Here is a 1,688-nt window from a genome sequence, read left to right as displayed (position 1 = left end):
TCTTTTTTATATAATAATTTTTATTCAGCATTCATCATAGACAGTGTAGGAGGGCAGAGTCATTTATTACTTGCGCCCATATAAAATATGAGGCGCAAGTACTGCGTTCAGTTGAAGGTTTTTGTCTGTGGCACACATTGGAACACTGAAGTATACTATATATAATACTTAAATATAATATATATATATATAATATATAATATATAATATATAATATATAATATATAATATTATATATAATATATATAATAAATAAACCGGAGAGGATATATATATATATATATATATATATATATATATATATATATAGACACACACACACACACACACACACACACACACACACACACACACACACACACACACACACACACACACACACACACACACACACCTGGAGACTACCTTTCCAGTTATATATATCCATATATACCTGGAGAGGATATATATATATATATATATATATATATATATATATATATATATATATATACACACACACACACACACACACACACACACACACACACACACACACACACACCTGGAGACGATATATACCTGGAGACTACCTTTCCAGGTATCCATATATACCTGGAGAGGATATATACCTGGAGACTATCTCTTCGGGTATATATATCCATATATATCTGGAGAGTATATACTGTATACCTGGAGACTACCATATACCGTATATATATATCTATATTAGTCTCTAGATATATATCCTCTCCAGGTATATATATCTATATATACCTGGAGAGGATATATATCTGGAGACTATCTCTCTGGGTATATATATCCATATATACCTGGAGAGGATATATACCTGGAGACTACCTCTCCGGGTATATATATATATATATATATATCAGGAGACTATCTCTCCGGGTATATATATATAGACTACCTTGATAAAAGGTGCAAGTTTGCTCCTCGTTAAAGGTGCTGTCTTGTTTTCTCTAAGGTGGAAACGGGATAACCACGCCCCGGACTCATTTTTGAAGCTTGTGATTGGATGAACCAGAGGTAGGGAGCGCTCCATTGTGGTCACTTGGACCGCAGCAGAAGTGCACCAAAACCTAAACCTCGCCTTAACCCTAACCCTAACCTTAGTAAAACTAACGCTGGTGAATGCTAACCTGGTGAAATGCTAACCTGCCGACGCGGGTGAGAACGAGTGCTCTATCCCGTTTCCACATTAGAGAAAATAAACTGGCTCCCGGGAGATACGTTCACGGAAGTCTATTTAACGGCGAGTAGTTCAAGGTTCAAGGTTGTACTTTATTTTGCACATGTACATAAGAGTAAAGGTCGTTGCACACTGTTGCGTTTTTCGGGCCGAATATCGGAGTGAATTTTGGAGCACGTAAAAAAAAATCAACCTCACGTTATGTCAATCACATTTGCACACTGCCGCACATTTCGTATTTATTTTCGGACCAGGGTTGATTTTTTTTGGTTTTCGCAACTGTTGCCACTGGGTCCCTTGCTCTCTCTCTCCTTGGCCGGAACAATGCTTTTGAGGATTTCGGATTTCCAATACGCAATGAAAAAACGCAGTGCAGTGTGCACCAAAGAAAAGAGCATCCTCAAATATTCATGTGCATAACATTTGGCATATTCTATACGCCAACAGCATATTTTTCCAGTAGTTGCTACTGTACTGTACTTAACTTTTTGTGTAA

Source organism: Nannobrachium achirus, assembly GCF_963921795.1.
Source record: "Nannobrachium achirus genome assembly, chromosome: 10".
In the NCBI taxonomy this organism is placed as follows: Eukaryota; Metazoa; Chordata; class Actinopteri; order Myctophiformes; family Myctophidae; genus Nannobrachium; species Nannobrachium achirus.
The sequence above is the reverse complement of the archived record's forward strand: the minus strand, read 5'-3'. Positions refer to the sequence as shown.